The sequence below is a fragment of the Bos indicus x Bos taurus genome, chromosome 4 (genome assembly GCF_003369695.1).
Source record: "Bos indicus x Bos taurus breed Angus x Brahman F1 hybrid chromosome 4, Bos_hybrid_MaternalHap_v2.0, whole genome shotgun sequence".
Lineage (NCBI taxonomy): Eukaryota > Metazoa > Chordata > Mammalia > Artiodactyla > Bovidae > Bos > Bos indicus x Bos taurus.
Window position 1 is genome coordinate 38,511,901 of NC_040079.1, and position 21,450 is coordinate 38,533,350.

The following is a 21,450-nucleotide window of genomic DNA, read 5'->3' on the forward strand; positions in this document are numbered from 1 at the left end:
GCTCCAGGCTGGGTATCTGTGTGTAAGTGGGCGGAGGTGAGGGCGCAGAGAGGTGGCAGTGTTGTTTCAAGGTTTAGGGAGAATCAGGGAGTTGACTGGCCTTTTCTTGGGAACCTGAATGTCCAGACTTGTGAGAGCTCATCCAAGTGTCATTGACGTTGTTTGAGAACTCCAGGACCACGCCCTACCTGTCAAGCTAAAAAGCACCTAATTTACGAATTGTGTCGGGAGCGGGGAGGCGGGGGGGGGGGAGGATCGTTATAAAATATGTGTCATGAGTTAATTCTTGTCCTGGAAATAAATTCCGACTTTAATCATGCTCCACATATTGAATAACACATTTCATTAGTAAACTCATTTCCACTAAAGGAAAGGTATTCCTCTTAGCTTATGTTTATTAGTGTATTTCAGTGTGTCTTATTAGCTTACGTTTTTGTCTCTATTAATGCAATATTATAAAATGACTTGTGATTCTTAAAACATTATTTTTAGTTTTTTAATTTCTTCAGGGTCAGAGTCATGTCTTTCTCATCCCTGTGCTTACATGGCATGTGCCCAGAATATAGAAGTTATTCACACAATTCTTCACCGAGTGAATGAATGTGTAGGTGATCTCACAGTTGCCTTCTAGTAGTCATTTATTTTGTTGGGCTAAGGTGTTTTTTTGTGTGTTTTTGTTTCAGTTTGGGGGCACATGCAGATTTTGCTTTGTCTTTCCGTTCTTTAGCATGGTCAAAGGACAAATCAAGAAGAATCCTTTGCCATCCTTCCAAAACTATCCTACCATGAAAGATTAAAATTATATTTGGGGTGTTGTGATTGAGTATTATAATAACTTGTATTCAGTGGGAAATGTTTACACTTGAGCTTTTTTTGCCCAGGATTATCAGGATTTCCTGGTGATAGTAAATTGCATTTGGAGTTTGTAACCATACCCTATCTTAATCAAACAGAGAGAATTGGGAGTTACCACTGTGGGATAGTGTGGTACATTGCAAAATTGCTTATAATGGCTCATTTTTTTTTTCCCCATGGGTGCATGAAGTCTGACATAACAAGTTCTCTTGTTATGACCTTGACATGACTTACCGATTAGCCACTTTCACACGATTTTTCAGCGATCCAGATGCTGTTCTCCAGTGTGTCTGCTGAGTGTGCAGTCATCTGTATCAATTATTTTGAAGTAATTCTTCATACAACACTTTCTTTGCGGGGCTTTCAGTGAAAGGGGGCTAATTATAGGAAAGAATGTTGTCTACCATTTTTGCAGGGAGATAATTTTTGCCTGTGGATGGTTGGATTATTTTCACTGTAGTGAGGTTCAGATAAAAAAGCGCTGATACCTTCTTTTCTCTCCATGTCTGGTCCTGCACTGGTTTTCCAAGCTTAGCTTCTGCAGAACAGAAATAAATATATCAGTATCACTTCTCGTATCTGTGTGTACCAGTGTAATATGCACATGTACATGGATTGCAAAGACAGTTACTTTTAAAATATTGGATTAAGAGGCTGTGAGTATTCATGGGGAAAAGATTGTGATTTTGAAGAATTAGGGAGACGGTTCATGGTTTTCATTGTTTTATGAAATTTTTCATTTTAGACACTAAGGAGACCGAAGCCTGCAGTTTCTTATCTCAGTGACATAACCACTATACAGAGGTCAGATTTCCCTTATTTTAACAACCCTAGCAGTCCTCCTACATTGATTGCCTGCCAAGCACTGTGATAAGAACTTTACTTGTATTATTTTTAATCTCTACACTACAGGAGGTAACTTTTCCATAGTTTACTAAGGCTAAATGAAGTTAATTGCTGGAAGCTGGGCCACTAGTGAGTAATATCATCTGGATTTTGAAGTAATGATTGCTGAGAGCATTGGCTATTGCAATTAATCCTAAAAGACTGGGGGAAAAAAATTCAATTTTTGATTTAGCTGAGCTTTAAGAAAGCAAAGATACTGATCTCCTCAGTATTCTTGCCCATCAGATGGGGCCTGGGGTAACCACTGACCCTGGCCAGGTGGCTTCAGACAGCAGCCAGTCATCTGTTTATGGTATTTCATATGTCATCCCCTTCTGCATGTGCCATGATGAAAAAATGGTTGGGTGTTGTTCATGTAAATGTCCTGGGAGAGTAAACTATTAGGAACTCAACTTTAGTGTTTGATGATTACTTTTTACCTTTCAAGTAGCTGAATAGTCCCTATTTGAGAAGACTATTGGAGGCTTGTTTGTGGTGACCTTTCCTGAAATCTTGTTTTTTAGCTCTTTCTTGGACCGAAGGAGATACGGGAACTTATCCTCCAGCCCCCATTAGTGACAGTTATTCGTTTTGTTTTCTTTAGCTCTGAAACATCTTTCTTACTACTTTATTGCACTCATAAGGATTTGGTTAAAATATAGAAAAAACGAAATTAAAGCTTTGAGTTCTTAAAGATGTTTGAATAAATTATAGAAAAGAATTTGCATCTTTGACTTATTACATCTGCAGGTGAAAACTTAATTTCTCAACATCAGAGGGTATTCTCTCTGACCCAAAAAGCAGGCTTCCATAAAATACATGAGTATTCTTAAATACACCACAACTAGAGTCCTGTATCAGATTGAGTAGACGGACATAATGCTTGACACACATAATCTCTTTGAAGTCTGGGATCCAGTTTCATTGCAGAATTCACTTATTGAAACTACATATCGGGGTTTGTCAATGTCATCTTGGAGAATAAAACACAGCAGGATTATGAAATGACTTCTACCCCCAAATACACTGTGAAGGTGGGGCAAAGATCCCCAGTTTCTAAATAGATCATAATTGTAGTCTTTAAACCACAGGATCTCTGCTTTCTTGTGCAGTTGAGAAGCTAGCATAGTAATCCATTGAAAATGAGGCTGCCCCACTACTGAGTGGTTGCAGATGCTTTAGTTCTGCTGCCCTATCTGGATCTATTCTGGATTCTTGTAGCAGCCTTTCAGCCTCTGATTGGGGTCTCCCCGCCCAGTCTTTTCGCCACAGTTTGGGGGTTAGAGCAGTCTTGATATTCCCATGCTTAAAACCCTTTGACACCTCCTTCTTGCTAATTAAAAAAATCCAAATTCCTTTTATCCTTAATTTCATATATAAGTTTAACTTATACCTCTCCAAAAATTGTATCTTGATTCGATTTTTTTTCTCTCAACTCCATCCCTCAAAACAACACGCAAAAAAACAGCTTTCAAGACTGGGCTAGTTACTCCCCTTGTGATCTGCCATAAAATCTACCTTATACTACTATGGACAGTGCCTTCATTAGCCTATTATAAATTTTGTTGACCACAGTCTATAGTATACCCATGCATTCTTAAAAGCCTACACAGGACTTTGTCAGAAGTTCCCACATTTCCTCAGTTCTTAATGACATCTTTATTCCTGGTGGCTCAGATGGTAAAGAATCTACTTGGAATGCAGGAGACCAGGGCTTGATCCCGGGGTTGGGAATGGCAACCCACTCCATTCTTGCCTGGAGAATTCCGAGGACAGAGGAGCCTGAGGGGCTACAGTCCATTGGGTCACAAAGATGTGAACAGGACTGAGTACTAACACACTACACTACAAGTAATATCTGAAGTGAAGTGAAGTCGCTCAGTTGTGTCCGACTCTGCGACCCTGTGGACTGTGGCCTACCAGGCTCCTCCGTCCATGGGATTCTCCAAGCAAGAATACTGGAGTGGGTTGCCATTTCCTCCTCCAGGGGATCTTCCCAACCCAGGGATAGAACCCAGGTGTCCTGTATTGGAGGCAGACGCTTTAACCTCTGAGCCACCAGGGAAACCCCAAGTAATATCTAGTATCTTTCAATTACAGATGATGTTATAATGCTAATCTTTGTTTCTTTGTACTGTGAAAGCATATCTTCAGAGTAAATGCATGTGTAAGATTTGTTAGATTTGCCAAATTTTTCTTCTATAGGATTGTAGTATTTTGAATTCCTACCTGTGGTATATGAGTACTGCAGCTTCTGCTAATCTGAAAGATGAGAAATGGTATCTCAGTGTAGTTTTAATTTGTATTTCTCATATTACAAGTGAATTGAACATTTTTTCATATGTTTAAGGGCCATTTCTTTGTATGTTTAAAGTTGTTCACGTTATTTGCTCACTTTCTAAATAAATTTTGGTCTTTTCTCCTCAGAGTTTAAAAGTTCTTTATATTTATGAATATTAGTCATTTAGCTTTGCCACATATTGCAGATACTTTACCCAGTTATCTTTTGGCATTGCTAGTGGTACGTGTGTTTGTTTTTTTTTTCTTTTGACTTGCAAAAATTTGTTTCTGTGTAATAAAATATATTAAATTTATTGCATCTAGATTTTTAGTCATAGAGAGCCTTTTTGGTACCCACAGGTTAGAGAGGAATTTAGCCATGCTTTCTTCAGTACTAAAACAGTTTTATTTATAATATAGAGAGCATTCAGTTCTGTGATCCATTTGGAGTATTTCTGTTTTGATGTAAGGAATGGATCTAATTTTATCTTTTCCACATGACTTTCTAGTTGTTCTAATGCTACTTCTAAGAAAAAACTTTGCTCCCTTTATCATGTGCTAGATTTCCATATGTAATTGGGTGTGTTTCATTCTTTTGTATGTCTGACTATTCCTGTACCAGTAAGTACTTCACTGTTTTAATCATAAAGGCTTTGTATATGATTCAGTATCTGGTAGGGCTTTACTAGTCTTGCATGTCTTATTTTTTTTATTTGAACTCTAGCATCAGTTTGTCTAGTCCATTGAAAAGCTCACTATTTTTATTGAGATCTCATTAAACTTACTATTTAACTTAGAACTGATCTCTTGATGATGTTGGAACACCTTAATCTTAAATAAGCGAAATCTTTTCATTTTCTTACATCCACTATTTTGTCTCTGCAGAATGATTTATATTTACTTTACAAAAGTTTTGAACATTTCATGTTTATTCCTACATATTTTTTATTTTGTCTTTTGTTGTTACTATTATAAACAGAATTTTCTTATCCATTGTATTTTATCATTGCTTCTCTTTGGCCCAGATATACAGTTACTTGTTGTTCAGTAACTCAGTTGTGTCTGACTCTTTGCAATATATAGTTATATCACCTATAAATAAAGGTTTTATCCTTTTCTTTTCCAGTGTTTATATTTCTGTTTGTCATATCTAATTGCATTGATTACTATCTCCAGAACTATGTTAAATAGTAGTGTTAAGAGTGTCTTTGATAGAGATGCTGATTGTTCATTGTATTATCTTCCCTGTGCATGTACAAAGATAAACATTACACTGGATATTAATTTAACTGGAAATTCCTTGCCATGACTACAGTCCTTCACTATTTCTGCGATACTAATGTCGATAGATACAAGAGGCAGGAAGCTTGACTTACCTAGTGGGCAGCAGCAAAGTGTAATGACAGTCGAGATGAGGTACTGATCCTTAGTTTCCCAGTTCATACAACCATTCCTGAGTTCTGTTCCTGCCTCTCCATATAATTCTTCCAAACCCCACTGTAATCTTCACTCAGTGAGTCATGGGTGCCACAGGTTAAAAGCAGCCATAGGTCTATGAAAATCTAAGAGCTTCCTTCTAGGCTTTCATGGTCTTTAAGTGGTTTCTGTGCCTAGCAGATGAATTAGGCTCACCTTGTATTGATGTGATTATGGCTTAAGTCCTTAGTCAATAAGGCAAGTCAGATTTGTAATTAGATGAGTAATCCATGGGGTGGCCCATGGTACACAGATACGGGGTAATTGTAGGCAAGTTTGTAGGGCCTGGGTCCATTTGGCCTCCAGAATTCATTTGTAAATGCTCTAGGCCTCTGGCTGGAGGTATATGTTGGTGTGGAATCAGATGCTGGGATCCTGGGCACATTGCATTCCCATGGCAGCGATGGACACACACCAGTGCTCAGTCTCCCATGTTCTGGAGAACACGTTCATTTCACTGCTATCTACTTCACCCAGAAAGTTCAAGTAGCATATTTTCTGTAGATTCTTATAATTTCAAGATTGTGTAGGTCCTTTTTGTGAACTTGCAGTCCACATCTCATTTTCTGTTTTAGTCATTCTATTTCCTTTCCCAGGAGTGCAGGGTGATGGGATATTTATTAATTTCTTGTCCCTTGTGCTTCCCTAGAAGTCCCCTCAAATCCCAGTCTGTGGCCTGTAAGTCCATCTTCGTTGTCCCAGAAACGCTGGTAGGTCTCTAGGTTGAGGAGCTCTCGCCCCCCAGCTGAGTACTCTTGGTCTGTGGCCAGTCATCTGTCTCCACTTTTTCCTGGGATCTATGTTGCCTTTTTATCTGTGGGTCTTGTTGCCTCCTAATCCACAGTTCTACCTTGGGCAGGTGGTGGTTGGGGGCTCTCCTGCCCCGAGGATCCTCAGGTCTCATCCTCTGCTACATGCTGCTACCCTGATATCTGGGCTTGCAGTTGGCTGATCTTTTCTGTTTTCTGTTTTCTGCCTTACTTCCCCTGCCCCCATCTTTTTAGTCTGAGGACATTTCGTCTTCCTTCATCTTTCTGCCTAAAACACTTTCCTGTGACAGAAACTCCCTGTCCTCTGAGATCCTAAGTTTCTGGGACACCAGCCCTAGTCTCTTAGCGCTTGGACTATCCGTAACTTTACTACTACCCTGTCAGTCTCTAAGCTCTCCTATTTCATGTGTCTACACTGCAACTAAAATAATTCTCTATGTCTCTTACTTCATTTATTCTTATTTGCTGAGCTTTCTTGATCCCTCAGAATAAAATAAAGCTTGACCATTTGCTCTGTCTTTTCTTGTCCTTTGCTTTGGCCAGATTATCAAACCCACCCTTGTTCTTATGTTTTGTTAAAGTTTATATATATACATATATTTGGTTACAACTGTTTGAACTTTTTGCACATTCATTAGTCATTGATTTTTTTTAATCCTGTCAACTGTCTTTTTATGTCCTTTGCTTATTGGGGTGGGGATGGGGAGGCTGGTTTGTTTTTTTTTTTTAATGAATTTGTCAATTTTATGTGGTATAATTCACATACCAATAAATTTACTTTTAAAGTGTTTAATTCAGTGCTTTTTGTTTGAACTTCCCAGGTGAACAGTCCTTTTGATTCATAACAGGATCCCTGTCTTACATTACTGTGTCTGAATTTAAGCCATTAAAACTCTAAATTGTTTAAAAGTACACTGTTAACAGATTGTGGTATAGTGAGTAGAAAGACAAAATACCCAAATTAGAGTGGTGAAAGGGAATTATTCATATTGAACACTGACAGTGCTTTGAAGAATTGTTTGTACAGTGTTGACTACAAAATTGAGGAACTCTAGTTGTAGACAGGAGTGATCAAATGTGATGCTAGATTTAATTGTGTGTTTCTGTTCTAGGAAGGCACAAAGTGTAAGTGACTAAATTTTTTAAAATTGACACTTAGCACTTTTGTGTATGTGATTTCATTTGATCTTTGTATCAGCCAAAGAGATGACAGTATACCTCATCTCTGCCTCTTTCTGAAATGCACAGTGAACTATATTGGTGAGTCCTATTACATTTGCATTTTAAAATGAGTGCTCCACGAAAAGATGTTCAGTGTCACCAGTTACTAGGGACATGCAGATCAAAACACAGTGAGATATCACCTCACACCTGCTGCTAAGTTGCTTCAGTCGTGTCCGACTCTGTGCAACCCCAGAGACGGCAGCCCACCAGGCTCCGCCATCCCTGGGATTCTCCAGGCAAGAACACTGGAGTGGGTTGCCATTGCCTTCTCCATTGCGTGAAAGTGAAGTCACTTGGTCGTGTCCGACTCTTCGCAACCCCATAGACTGCAGCCTACCAGGCTCCTCCGTCCGTTGGATTTTCCAGGCAAGAGTACTGGAGTGGGGTGCCATTGCCTTCTCCATCACACCTGCTAGAATGACTTTTATCAAAAAGGCAAGAAACCACAAGTGTTGGCAAGGATGCGGGGAAAAAAGGGGATCCTTACACATTGTTGGTTGTTGTTTAGTCACTAAGTCGAGTCTGACTCTTTGCGACCTGTGGACTGCAGCACTCCAGGCTTCTCTGTCCTTCAGCATCTCCCAGAGTTTGCCAAACTTCATGTCCATCAAGTCAGTAAGGCCATCCAACCATCTCATCCTCTTTCATCCCTTCTCCTCTTGCTTTCAATCTTTACCAGCATCAGGGTCTTTTCCAATGAGTTGACCCTTTGCATGAGGTGGCCAAAGTATTGGAGCTTCAGCATCAGTCTTTCCAAATGAGTATTCAAGGTTGATTTCTTTTAGGATTGACTGGTTTGATCTCCTTGCTGTCCAAGGGACCCTCAAGAGTCTTTTCCAGCACCACAGCTTGAAAGCATCAGTTCTTTGGCTCTCAGCCTTCTTTATGATCCAACTCTTACATCCATACTTGACTACGGGAAAAACCATAGCTTTGACTATATGGACCTTTGTTAGCAAAGGTTTGTTGGCAACAGATTTCTCTGTTTTTTAATATGCTTTCTAGGTTTGTCATAGCTTTTCTTCCAAGGAACAAGCGTCTTTTGGTGCTGCTACTGCTGCTGTTAAGTCGCTTCAGTCGGGTCCAACTCTGGGTGACCCCATAGACAGCAGCCCACTAGGCTCCTCTGTCCCTGGGATTCTCCAGGCAAGAATACTGGAGTGGGTTGCCATTTTCTTCTCCAGTGCATGAAAGTGAGAAGTCAAAGTGAAGTTGCTCAATCGTGTCTGACTCTTAGCCACCTCATGGACCGCAGCCTACCAGGCTCCTCCGTCCATGGGATTTTCCAGGCAAGAGTACTGGAATGGGGTGCCATTGCCTTCTCCGGTCTTTTGGTGCAGCCACTATCAAAAATAGTATGGACACTCCTCAAAAAGTCTAGAATAGAGCTACCATATAATCTAGGTGTTCCACTTCTGGGTATTTATCGAAACAATGTGAAAACACGAATTCAAAAACATGTATGCACTGCTAGGTTCATCACAGCCTCATTTATGATTGTCAAGATTTAGAAACAGCTTCAGTGCCTATCAGCAGATGAATGGGTAAAGAAGATGTGGTGTACACAGACACACACACACATGCAGTCACACACACATACACCACAAGATAATACTCAGCCATGAAAAAGATGAAATCTTGCCATCTGTAACAACATTAAAGTCAGAGAAAGATAAATACCTTTTGATTTTACTCTTGTGGAATATAAAAAGAAAAAAAAAGTGAAGAAACCAAACTAAAGCGAATTCAGAGAACAGAGTACTAGTTATCAGAAGGGAAGGGGCAGGGGTGAGGGCAAAATAGATAAAGGGGATAAGCTGTATGGTGACAGATGAAAAGTAAATTCTTGGTGAGCACATTGTAGGATATATAAGTAGAAACATGTTGTACAGATGAAATTTATATAATGTTGTAAACCAGTATTACCTCAATAAAAACAATGTTTAAAGAGAGAATATAAAATGAGTAATCTTTTCCCCCAACTTTGTGCTTTGAAAGATTTCTTTTTTTTAATTGAAGTGTAGTTGATTTTCAATGTTGTGTTAATTTCTGCTGTACAGCAAAATAATTCATATATATATACACACACACACAGACACTTTCTTTTTTTATATTCTTTTCCATTATGGTTTATCCCAGGACAATGACTATAGCTCCCTGGGCTATACAGTAGGTCTTTGCTGCCTTGAAAAGTTTACAAAAAAGTTAATAAGAGTACAGGGTTGAAAGCCAGTAGTTACTAATCACTTTATATTCACCAGTTATTGTTTTGCTACATTTGCTTTACCTTTTTAAGTGTAGATGGTTTTATTTTTCTGAGTTGTTTGAAAGAAGGTTGGAGACATGAAATTTCACCTCTATGTACTTGAGTTTACGTCTCCTGAAGATGAAGACATTCTCCTGTATTACCGTAATACTGTTGTAATATTTAAGAAAATTGGCAATAATTTCGTTACATCATCTAATATCTAGTCCAAGTTCAGATTTCATTAATTGTCTCCTATCATCTTAAATGGCTGTTTTTCTCCTTCTGAACCAGGACCCAGTCAAGGTTCATAATTTCTGCTTGCTTGCTTTGACTTCTCTAGCCTCTTTTCACTTTTTCTAAGTAACTTTTGAGACATAGTTTACATACCATAAATTCACCCATTTTAGATTTACAGTGATTTTTTAGTAACTTTACTGAGTTGTATAAATCATTACCATAATCCAGTTTTAAAACATATTCATCTCTTTAGTATAAAATCTCTTATACCCCTTTGTAGTTAATTCCCATTCTATGAATATACTACATTTTGCTTATCCTTTTACTGGTTGATGGACATTTGGATTGTTTACCGTTTTTGGTTATTGTGAATAATCCTGCTATGAACATTCATGTAGAAGTCTTTAATGGACATACGTTTTCATTTCTCATTGGTAATGTAGAGTGAAACCTCTAGGTTGTGTGGTAGCCATATGTTTAATACATCATTTTGCATTCCCACCAGCAGTATTTGAGAATTCTTGTTTCTCTGCATCTTCATGAACAATTGTTAATCATGTTTTAAAAAAATGTATTGCCATTCTGTTGGGTATAAATAAGTATCTTGTTGAGAATTTAATTTGCATTTCTCTAGTGAATGATAGTGTATCTTTGCATGTGCTTATTATTAGTCTTCCACCTGTTTTCTTTAGTGAAGTGTCTACTGAAATCTTTTGCCCAGTTTTTAAAAATTGGATTATTTTTCTCATTGTGTCTTAAGAGTTCTTTGTGAGTTCTGGATACAGGTCCTTAAGATCTGTGATTTTCAAAGATTTTCTCCTAGAGTGTAATGAAGTTAACCACAAGCCTTGCTTAATTTTTCTAATTTGCCATGGGGCTTTTTGGAGAGTTGGAATAAAAGCTAAATCTTCTGTTTATAATTCTTCCACATGTCTAGTACTGAAGTACTAGATTAATTAAAGACTAATCAAAGACAGCGTAGACCCCTTTATCTTCATTCTGCCATTAAGCAGTGAGAAACTCTTCCTTTCTAAGCTGTAAGAAGCAAATAGAGACCCTATAAACCGTTAGCATTCATTCAGTTGTCAGAGTCAGAAATCTGGTTTAGGCTACCTTAAGCACAACAGAAGTGTGCAGGCTTTGTCTCCTTCCCCAGCTCTGCTTCTTTCTTTTTTCGTACTGGCAGACTGTGTGGTAGCCACATTCATCTCCAGATTCATCAAAGAGCCTGTCTCTCTCACTCGTTTAAGGAGTAGAGTACTCTGGCCGGCCTGTGTCTCTTGTCCTGCTTTGTAGTCCTGCCCGTATATATAGTCCCATTGTAACTGTAATAGGAGAGAATGGTTCCCACAAGAAGAGGGCGTGCTGGCAGACAAACTGTGTTTAATGCCTCTTTAGGGGCAACGGGTCATTTTTTGCTCACTTTTATGAAATTAAACCAAAAGTAATGAATAGGATATTAATATCTGAAGTTTAAGGGGGAAATCACATTTGTTAGCTGATTAAAGTAGCCTTTACTAGTAGCACTTTTTCTTACCTAACCAAACACAGGTGATATTTGGTTTAAGCTAAAACATTCCAGGTATCTCTCCCATGGAAGTGAGGGGAGGACCTACATTAACAGTGATAACTTGATAATTGTGGCTGATTTTTCTGTACTTCTCTTGCGTGTTTTTTTATGTAGTTTTCTTTAGCTGTCTGAGTGGGGGTTATAGCCAACTCTCTTGGAGTTCCTGCATTCCTACAGATTGCTGAAACGCATTTTTATAATTAGTTTCCTTCCTCTCTTCTTTCATTTACTTGGATTCTCAAGCTCTGTCTGTGTCCATATGTTACGTGATTCATCTTCAAAGCGGTTTTTTTTTTTTTTCCCTAAAGTAAGGCTTGTTCCCAGTTCCTTTTCATGACATTGAGTGTATGGTGATGGTGACGATGCTATTGATGCAGTTGTGATTTCCCTGCTCAAAAAAGAATACTTTTCATCACTCGGAGCATTTCTAATCTAAACTCTTGAGTAGTCATACAGCTGATATGTAAGTACTATCATGAAGTCAAACAAATAATTTTGGACACTGTGGCTCTTGTGTTGCGTCTATACTTTGCCAGTATTCTTTAGGAGTTATTTTTAGTGTGAAAATAAATGCAGAAACAAGAGCTTCTGATTTTGGACTGTATAAAATGTATCATCTCTTACAGAGTTAGAACAGGTCTTCAAAGGGCAGCTAATACATTCTTCCACTGTTTACAAAAATCTCCTCAAAAACTCCTTAGCCACTAGCCATTGCTTAACCACTTGTAGTGGTATTGTGGAAATACGTGTTATTTCTGGATGTCTTAATTTAAAAATCCATCCTTGTTTTGAACTGTAGTCTATTACCTTATGGCTTCTCTTTATTCCTCTTTTCTCTGGAGAAGCACTTAGCACACAAATATGTTTTTGAGCCCCTGTTAAACAGTGCATCTGTTGACAGAATCAAGAATAGTCATTTTCACATGTACCTGTCTTCAAATAATTGAAGATGGCAGCCATGCAACTCCCTTGCCAGCTTCCCAAGCATCTGCCTGTTCAGACACATCCTTCATGTATTTAGTTAGTTCCCTAACCATCTTGGTCACACTTTTCTAAAAATAATACAGCAACATTCACTTATCTGGGGTCAAACTTTACAACTTGAAATATGAAATGTACTTAGGGAGAAGGAAGTAACTGGAATTTGTAGTTTTCCTTCCATGGCCAGGCCCTCACCCAAACACTTCAGATTCATTATTTCCATTTAATCTTCCAAACACAACCCTATGAGGTAGAAGATGCTCCCCATTGAGAATTAGAAAGTAAGGTTTCAAAACATACAGGGTGGGGGGTGGAGATACCTTTGAACATCCAAAGTAGAAAGGTAAGGTCCTAATGCTAAAGGCTATTATGTGTCCGGTGCTCAAGAGCATAGTAATAAGTCTTTCAGAACCTACTTACTCTCGTTTTATATCTAGTGCAATAAGCCTGGTAATTTACTTCCAGACAGTTTTTGGGGATGGAGAGGTGCTCTGAAGGCACGTAGGCAGTTAGTGATCAGTGAGGGACAACTGTGAAAGGATGAGGCAGAAAGACTACAGCGTGACATTAGAATTTAGAGTTCCATCTTCCAGAGCTATTGAATCTAGGGAAAACTGCCCTAAATTCGTAGTCACCTCTGAGAACAGGGTAATAGTTGATCATTATGATTCTGGGTTATCAAGAAAAAAAATTTTAACTGTTCAGTTAAGTTGAAGAATTTGTTTGACATGAAATTCTGAACTCAATTTTTGTCAAATACAACTCAGAAATTAAAATATCGTCCTATCCAAATACTGCTTCTGATGGCTCAGTTGCTTATTTTGATTACTGGCTTGTTGAGAAATTCTCATGGTTATTACTATTATTTTTTGATGTGCGTATACATATGTGTGTGTGTGCTTAGTTATGTCCGACTCTTTGCAATCCTGTGGACTGTAGCCCACCAGGCTCCTCTCTCCATGGGATTTTCCAGGCAAGAATACTGGAGTGGGTTGCCATTTTCCTACTCCAGGGGATCTTGCCAACCCAGGGACTAAACCCATGTCTCTCGCATCGCCTGCATTGGCAGACAGGTTCTTTACCACTACACCAGGTGTGTGTATATTGAGTGTTAAGTATACTTGGTAAACAGGAGATATGGCTCTTTGATGATTTGGGGAGCTGAACTTTATCTTTTATAGCTTTGATTGAATTCCCAGGGTTTTCCCATCATGGATGTGTTAAGGTTTATCACAACTTGACTGGTCCACGTCCCGTGCTGTCAGTTACTAAGTATTTAGAGAATGCTGTTACTAGACTAAGTGAAACATAACTTAAAGTTTTAAATAAAAATATATGTGAATACTTTTAAGATTATCTAGTTAACAGTTGCTTGCTTTTTTCTTAAATTAGGAAGTAAAGGAAGAAGATTGTATTACTCCAGAAATACTTTAGTTTCAGCCTTCATCTCATTTTCCTCCAAATCCTAGCTGTCCATTTGGTTGTTCTTTCAATGTAAGTAGTGAAATAACTACTCTTTGTTATTCTTATGAGTTTAAAATGTATCTAATTTTATTACATCTTTAAAGCTTTGATACAAATATCGACAATGTGTTCTTCAATCAAAAAAGACTAGTTAAAATGTACAGTCCAGAATATTTATAGGGTCTTTTTTTGGTTGTTTAAAACTCAGAAGTAATCCTTATCAGAGCATTACTGCCGTAGAGAACTGTAAGATAGTAAGCTTTTCTGTGTTCTTAGTGAAATTTTAGTAACATCTTAAGAACAGTGTTGTGCAGTGTAGAATGTATGTCATTATCTGACAGATTTGTGCAAAATGTAAGAAACTGTTTCTGCTTATGGATTGCCTTTTGCTGTTTCTTTACTGATAAATCAAGAAGTATGATATGACCAGGTTTCCTTAAATCTTAAAAACATGAAGTGCTTTTTTGATTATAATTGTAACATCATTTGGGTCAGAATTCGTTTTCAACTTAATGTCAGTATAAAGTATTATCAGTTACAATAAAGCTCTTAGGCCAAGGATAAATAGAAGATAAATTCCTTTTTGTAGGTTATTTTTGTTATATTAGTCAATAAACTTCTGTTTGAAATCTGTGTCACAGTGTCACAATCGAGGAGATGGGTTCAAAAAGAAACATTCCCTTTTAAGGCAGTCATATGAAAGTAATTTTGAGATGAAATTTGTTACTAATGTGTGTTTTCTTCATTCCAAAACTGGGACATGATGGCAAAAATGGTCTCATAAATGAAGTGAAAAAGAGAAGAAAGACAGTAATTGAGAGTTTTTTTTCTTTAGAAATTATAGTTGTTTTTTTTTTTTTTAATATTTGAAGCTCATAGACATCCATTTATTCTCACTACAGTGTAAAGTTTGGAATAGAAGTATAGAACATTTTGGGGGAGACAGGTATATTGAATATTGAACATAAGTTTTGTTTAATAAAATATTTATTGAGTGAAAAGCACTGTTGTGTGCCAGGCACTGTGCTAGACACACATGAGGGAAGGCACTTAACCCCCACTGAAGTGACAGGGAGCACTCCCCAGAAGTGACCACAGGAGGATGAACAGGACTTTGATAAAGGAGATGAATCACATTGAGTTGGACATCGAGTGTTCAGAACTAGGGAATAAAATTCATGCCGTGCACTTTAGAGCGAGTGTGGTGTATTCCTGAGGGGTGTTCCAGAAAGGGCCCAGGGCAGAGAGGACTGGGAGAGTTGTGGGCAGATCTTAAAGCCCCTCATTTCAGGCCTCTGGGGAGCCATTGGAAAAATTTAGGAAGCATCATGATCAAGTTTACCTTTTGAGTGTTCTCTGCAGCAGTGCTTCTGAAATAATCTCTGATAAAGGTCTATTTTTTAAGTTTTCTGTATACAGCAGACTGATACTTTTGTAAAATATAGTAAAAAATAAAATACTAGAAAAATGAAAATTTAAGAAGACAGAAAACAAGCCCATTTTAAAAATTAAGTTGAACAAACATAAAATTACTGTCAAGTTCCTCTTTGAGTTTCTAAATGTATACTCTAAAATTGGTTCTTTCCTATTCTTGAACTAGTTATGCTTTGAGTACCTCTCCTGCAGAGGAGTAATCTCTTTTTGATCGTGTACCTCCATCGGTACAGAGTTCTGGAAACTCTCATGTGTATATTTACTTTCAAATCATGTACATGTGTTACTGTGCAATTATATGATGTGTGCCATAAACTGTAAATACAAATTGAAAAATAACAGATTTTATTAACTATTTTAAATGAAAATGTTTTATTCTTTGTAGTTAAAAAAATACTTTGCACTAAAATATTGTTTAGTGAGAGCAGTATAATTGAATATTTCATTACAGCTTTTAAAAGACTTGGTTCATTCATAAAAGTAATCAGTGTATTAAATGATCATATTGTATACTTTGTATATAAGTCTACTGTCAATTATATTTCAATAAAGCTGGAAAAATTAAGTAAGAAATAAATTGTCTCAGCTCTCTTCCAGATGATGCCAGACCATAGTATATACAAGAACCCCTACACACATGGGGTCTTCTTTCTGGTGGAGGTTATTAACACTTCGTGATTCAAAGGCCTGGTTTTAGGGTTGAGTTTGTTTTGTATTTGTTGTAATGGCTGTCATAGTTGAAATCAATGCTTTATAAAGTATATAGATTAGAATGGGAGAACTGTGTTGTTGGATGGGTTTCCTTGGTAATGCGCCTCAGTTTTCAGTTTCATCCAGCAGTTAATGACAGATTTTTAATGAAGTTTGTCTTGCTTATTTTCTTTTCCCCTGATGTCAGTTCTTACAAACCCATCAGAATGTCTTCCCTTTGTGTGTGTGTGTGTGTGTGTGTGTGTGTGTGTGTGTGTTTAATCAGTGTATTCAAAATCCAGTGAAACTGTAGATTTAAACAGGTTAGGAATTTTCAAATTGGTATTCAGGTGAGATGTAAAGTGGGCATATTACAAGCTTATCAACTCTTCCTGTATCCATTCACTAATACCACACTGTCTTTATAGCTTTCTAATAAGTCTTCTTAGTCAATATAATAAGAGTCAGCAATATTTTCATAAGGCGCCAAGTGTTAAATGTTGTAGGCTTTGCAGGCCAAATGGTCCGTTATAGTACACACCTTAGCCACTGTAAATAGAAGGCAGCCATAGATAATACATAAATAATTTGGAATTACTATGTCCCAGTACAAGTTTATATACAAAGAAGCATTTTGCTGTGAACCTGAACTGTTCTAAAAAAATGAAACCTATTAAAAAGAAATGAAGGCAGAAAAAAAACAGCATCACTTTTTTGTTCTTCCTGCCAGAGATGCATAACCTGAATCTGATCATCATACAATTCACTTAAGGGACATTCTGTGAAAAAATTGGTCAGTAATCTTTAAAATTCCCAACTTAATGAAAGTCAGAGAAAATATTAGGAATTCTTCTAAACTGAAGGTGACCAAAGAGATATGACTATTAAATGCAGTGCATGATTCTAATCCAGTGCAGAATCTTGGGTAAGGTCTGAGGAGTCTCTGGTAGAAATGTGTTCATGCTGATTTCCCAGTTATGGTGGCTGCATTATGATTTGTAGATGCTTGTCCTCATTTATTGAAAATAAATGCAGAGGTGTTCAAGTGATATAGAGTGAGCAACTTACTATCAGATAGCACAGGGAAAAAGTCGTTTTGGGTTATAGTTGCAACTTTTCTATAAATTTGAGATTATTTTGACATCTTAAATGTATATATCATTAAAAGTAAAATAGATTTATTGGCAGGACAGTCTAGTTTGACAACCTTCTACATACTTTGGTGCTGTTTTGGATATTCTTGATGTTTCTGTTTCCATACAAATTTTAAAATCAGTTTGTTGGTTTCCACCAAAAAGAAAAACCCTGCCAGGATTTTTATTGAGATCGAGTTGAGTCTGTAGATAAATTTGGGGAGGATTGATACTTTTGCAATAATGTGGGTTCCAGTCCATAAACATGACTTAGAGCAGTATTTAGATGGTGTTTACATTTTCTTAGCAGTGTTTTATAGTTTTCTGTGTAGTTTTTTGTTGTTGCTATCCTTTAAACCACAAAAAACTTTACACTAGCTAAGCTGCTCAAACTCTAAGATAATAGGTGTTTGTTATTCTAAGCCACTAAATTTTAGATTAATTTATTATGGAGCAATAGATAACTAGTAATGTACTTGTTTTTTAATTTTTAAATTCTGTGTAATTATTTTTTTGTTTCTACCTTTTTTGTAGTAAAATACAGTAACGTAACATTTAGCATCTTAACTATTTTTAAGTGTACAGTTTCATGGTATTAATACAGTCACATTGTTCTACAGCCATCACCACCATTTATCCCCATAACTCTTTTCATTGTAAAACTGAAACTCTGCATTCATTAAACAATAACTCTCCAGTCTTCCCTCCCTGTAGCCCATGGTAGCCACTGTCTACCTTTTGTCTATGATTTTGACTACGCTAAGTACCATAGCTAAATGGCATCATACACTATTTGTCTTTTTGTGATTAGTTCATTTCACTTAGCCCAGTGTCCCAAGATTCATCCATTCTGTAGCAGACTGCAGAATTTCCTTGCTTTTCATGTTGAGTATTATTCCATTGTATGTTTATACCACATTTTGCTTATCTCTTCATCCATTGAACTTGAGTTTCTTCCATACTTTAGCTGTTATGATGAATGCTCTGTGAATGAGTGTACAGATATCTCTTTGAGACCCTACCTTGTTTTTCTTTCTTTCTTCTCTTTTCTTATGAAGGTTTCAATTATTTTGGGTATATATACTCAAGAAGTAGAATTGCTGTATCATATGGTAATTCTGTTTTTAACTTTTTGAGGAACCACCATACGGTTTTCCACAGTAGCTGTACCATTTTGTGTTCCCAATAAGAGTGCAGAAGGGTTCCAGTCTTTCCACATCCTCACCAGCACTTGTTATTTTCTGTTTTGTGTTTGTTTTGTTTTGTTTGTAGTAGCAGCCATCCTAATAGCCATGAAGTTAGTTATTCTTGAGCCCAAGTGGGTGATGATGTCATTCACTGAAATGAGGAACAGAGGAGAAAGAACAGGCTATTTTAATCATTTTCAGCTTGAGTTCTCTGAATATCCATGTCATTATAAGCAGTAACAGTTGGAAGCATCAGATGGACTCTCTTCAGTTCTCCGTTAATTAATATTGAAGATGCATAATCCCTTGTACAGTCTTGTCTTGTTTTTTATTCATCTGTTTGATGCGTATCTTATAGAATCATTTTGACAAATATCATAAAATGTTAGAATATTGTAAGCATTCATCCATAAATTTTAGCATCTTTTCCTTTAAAAATAAGCAGGAACTTATTTAAGGTTCTATTATTTAAACTAATATAAGCTATTAGTTTATATTCAGAAATATAACTGAGTATATTCCTATTAGTTTATAAGCAGGTTGTTTTTGGTACTAAATCTGCATAGCCTCTGCTCTTATGGGACTTACCCATGAATTTTGGAAATATCTTCATAGTGACCTATAACTCAGCTATAAAAATGATTTTTGTAAATATACTAGAGGTAGAATCCAACTAATTGTGTGTCTAATCAGAATTCCATCAGTGTGTGCGACTATCTCAGATATACTGTGTCCTTGAACTTAATCTTATGGTATATAGTACATTGGAAATAGTGTAGATTTGGGGTTTCATAGGCCTATATTTGAGTTCTTGCACAGCCATTTATTAGCTGTGTGACCTCACACATCTTACATAACTTTAGGGACTCATTTACATGGTTTTCTACTGAAATCTGAAAAAATGAAAATTTCTACCAACTTGCCATTGTTATTGTTGGAAACCAGAAGACAGTTTTTTCCATATCTAACCTAACACCTTGGACATTTTAAGCCCTTAAGTAAGTATTAAGTATATTCTCATTGTTGTACAACCATCACCACCATACATCCCCACTGCTCTTTTCATCTTGTAAAAGTGAAACTTGTTTCACTTCTGTGTCACCAGGTTATATCAGCTGGTATGATACTTCTCCTATATAGCATGTCATTTTTTCCAGGAAGTCAGAATTGTACTTCCCTATCAACACACCTTTATAGAAGCTGTGGTCTGCTCCCTGTGGGTTTGGAAGCATCTGTCATCACACAAGCCTAAAGTTATATGTCAACTTTTGGAAGTTTGTAGATTTTAAAGGAGTCCAAGGCTCCTGGGTTAGTCCTCATTTTACAGATCTGAAAACCATGGTCGTCAGAAGTTAGGTAAGTGTCGGAAAAACTAGTCTTTGCAGGCTAATGTGTGGCAAAATCTCAGTGTGTTGACTCATATTCCATCCTTTTTGCTATAAGTTATCAGGGGCTCTGGTTATGTTTTACAAACACTATGAGAATGTAAATTGAGGACAACGTTAATATACACAATTTATTTTGCTAATAAGTTTTCCATCAACTTTGTAAGTGATCTGGGTTTTGGTTTGGGGGATTTTTTGCAGGGGGAGTCTCTTCACAGTTAACTCATTCAACAAATATTTCTTAAGGACTTAGTATGTGTCAGGTACTGCTGAGGTAATGGAGATGCAACAATAAACAAAAACTCCCTGCGCTCATGGATCTTACATTCTACAGACCAGAATCCTGAAGGATATGAGGACGTGGGCCATATGTTTATCTTCTAGTAGAAGGAATGGCAAGAAAAGTTAGAACCATAGTAAGAAAAAAAAAAAAGAACCATAGTAAGGATTTTATTCTGAGTATCATGGGAGGTCTTCTGAGGAGTGGATATATTCTCAGGATGGAGCCTCTAAATTTGCCAGCAGATCAGGTGTGGCCTAAGAAAGAGGAGTCAAAAATGATTCCAGTAGTTTTGCTCTGAGAAAGAATGAATTGCCATTTACTGATAAAGAGATAACTAAGAGAGGTAGTTTGGGGTAGGTAAATTAGATAGGAGTAGAGTCTGGACAGTTTGGAGTTTGGGCAGTTGAGTTTGGACTACCTGTTAAGACAACCAGTTGAAGATATTGAATTGGTAGTTGAATATGAGCCAGGTGTTCAGAGGAGAAATGAAATCTGAAGATATAAATTTGTGTGTCTTTCCATGTAAAAAAGTATTCTGAGTGAGAGCATGAAAGGAAAGACTATAGCTAGCCAAAAGGGGTCCAAGATGAACCCTAAGATAACACGAGAATTTAAAATGATGGTAATGGAAGAGTAATAGCTAAAGAGATTCGAGGGGGGGAAAAAACCAATGTGATTAAGGTATCTTGGAAGTCAAAGAAAAAATGTATTTTAAGAAAGAGTGATTATCTCGGCCGCTGCTGCTAAGCAACGTGTGTTGAAGACTGAGAATTTCTGGTTGGGTTTGGGCTTCCCTGGTGGCTCAGTGAAGAATCTGCAATGTGGGATATCTGGGTTCAGTCCCTGGGTTGGGAAAAACACCTGGAGAAGGGAATGGTATCCACTCCAGTGTTCTTGCCTAGAGAATTTGTGGACAGGAGAAGCCTGGCAGGCTATAGTCCATGTGGTCACAGAGTCAAGGCATGACTGAGTGACTAACACTTTCACCTTTTCACTTGGTGATTTGAAGATCATTGATGATCTTAACAAAAGCTTGGGTAAGAGCAGGCTTAGGGAGAGGAAAGAAGCAGAATTTGATACAGTGAGTTTAAGAAATGGAAGTAGGGTTGAGAATTTTTTAAGATAGGAGAAGAACATGTTTGCATCCGGTACAGAGGGGCAAATTGGGAGGGTGGGGGATTTCTGGAACAGTATCTGTTGAATCAACAGAGGAAATGGGATGCGCTGCATGAGCAGAAGCATTAGTCTTGTAGGATCTTGATCAGTTTCATTTGTAGCAAGGGTTGACAAGCCACAATTCTGCAGCCAAATTCCATCTACTGCCTGCTTTTAACTTTTATTGGAACAA

The 21,450-nt window shown here is 37.3% G+C and overlaps 1 protein-coding gene across 2 annotated transcripts in view; it reads left to right on the forward strand.

The window, feature by feature from the left end:
• The window catches only part of RALA (RAS like proto-oncogene A), a 58,765-nt gene that overhangs the window by 907 nt on the left and 36,408 nt on the right, over positions 1–21,450 (forward strand). The window contains exon 2 of one of the 2 annotated variants that reach the window (XM_027539166.1): positions 13,919–14,020. The exons of the other annotated variant lie outside the window; for it this stretch is intronic. The gene's annotated coding sequence lies outside the window, so the exon portion shown is untranslated. The remainder of the gene's footprint in view (positions 1–13,918; positions 14,021–21,450) is intronic. 2 annotated transcript variants of the gene reach the window in all.